We start from the raw sequence: 1707 nt of genomic DNA, 5'->3' as shown, positions 1-1707 counted from the left end.
CCCACCCCCCTCCCCTCTAGAACCCTCAGTTTGTTTTTCAGAGTCCATAGTCTCTCATGGTTCGTCTCCCCCTCCGATTTGCCCAGCTTTATTTTTCCCTTCCTACTATCTTCTTTTTTTTTTTTAACATATAATGTATTATTTGCTTCTTAATCATAGCAGCCAATTCAATGTTTTTAAGGCAGGGAAAGAAGTCAATGACACTTGAGTAGCTGGAGACAGGAGCCAGGAACAAACATAATGTGTGCTGTCATGGGAGAGCAACTATAAAATCAATGGAACTTCTGAGATTAAAAATATTAGACTATTAAAAAAAAATACTAGACTATTGAATCCAAAACTTTAGTCACTGATATTTTCCTCTGAGATTATTTTGCTAAGCAAGAAGAGTAGTTATTCACCAAGGAAAGCCAAATTTAAATTTAGAATAAAATATTCCTACACACACACATACACACACATTATCAAAGAAACTTAAATATGAAACAAAACTTTTTTACCCCCCCAAACTTTTTTTAAATGTGCCTAGGCTCATACTCGCTGCAGTTTCTCAGTTCCAAATTGTCTTAGTATATCCAGAATAACACAGAGCCCACTAGCTGTATCTTTAACACTGTGAGTGAATTAATTCAAAACAGCTCTTTACATAAAAGGGTTATCTTTTCATATTAAAAAAGTAATATTCTTGCAATGTGGAAATTCTGGAGAAAAAAGTAAAAGGGATATTTAAAAAATTCAACAGTATAGAGAAAAGTATTAATAGTTTATGATTATATTTTTGTTTTAAATATTATTTACATTTTATTTTTGCATGTTATTTTCATTTTAAATTTATGAATAGGTAAAACATTCATATGATTTCAAAATCAAAACTGTACTAAATGTGTACGTTGAAAAATCCTATATATATGTATATATTATTATTTTCTGTATATGCATATAGCTATATATGTACATATATATGTGTATATATATATATAGCTCTGTAGAGAGCTAATATACAAATTCTCTGATAGATATAAATTACTTTATTTTTATGACTGCATGATACTCCATTAGGCAGATATATCATCCTTGTGCAAGGGCCATGCTAATCTTCTCTGTATCGTTCCAATTTTAGTATATGTGCTGCCGAAGCGAGCACTAGGCAGATATATCATAGTTTATTAAATCAATTTTTCATTAATGAACACCTGAGTTGTTTCCAGTTCTGCTGTTTATAATGCAAATAACCTTGCATATATGTCGTTTCTTAGCTTTCTGAGTGTGATAAACATCACCAAAGTACCTTCTACAAGAATTTTACTGTTTTTCCCTCCTACCACCTCCTACATGAGAGTGCTGCTTTCTTTCTTTTTTTTTTAAGATTTTATTTATTATGAGAGTGAGTTAGGGAGAGAGCAGGAACAGGGGGAGAGGCAGAGGCAGAGGGAGAGGGAGAAGCAGACTCCCCACTGAACAGGGAGCCCTGAGCAGGGCTTGATCCCAGGACCCTGAGATCATAACCTGAGCCAAAGGTAGATGCTTAACCAACTGAGCCACCCAGGCGCCCCAAGAGTGCTGCTTTCTTTACCAATAGAAAATGTTGTAAAACTTTTGTAATTTTGCAAAAGCATATTATCTTTACACAAGTAAACCTGCACTGCATATGCAACTTCAGCACCAAATTTTAAGGATCATATTGAACATAATTGACTGTAGTTCAAA

The 1707-nt window shown here is 33.7% G+C and overlaps 1 non-coding gene across 1 annotated transcript; it reads right to left on the bottom strand.

The window, feature by feature from the left end:
- Positions 1-1036: 1036 nt before the first annotated feature.
- Positions 1037-1144, bottom strand: LOC115939687 (U6 spliceosomal RNA). Its single transcript, XR_004074465.1, has one exon. It is a non-coding gene; the product is annotated as a U6 spliceosomal RNA (small nuclear RNA).
- Between the last annotated feature and the right edge of the window lie 563 nt (positions 1145-1707).

Source organism: Leptonychotes weddellii, unplaced genomic scaffold (assembly GCF_054177405.1).
Source record: "Leptonychotes weddellii isolate Sample4059 unplaced genomic scaffold, ASM5417740v2 HiC_scaffold_5021, whole genome shotgun sequence".
In the NCBI taxonomy this organism is placed as follows: domain Eukaryota; kingdom Metazoa; phylum Chordata; class Mammalia; order Carnivora; family Phocidae; genus Leptonychotes; species Leptonychotes weddellii.
This window is presented reverse-complemented; position numbering and strand designations above follow the sequence as displayed.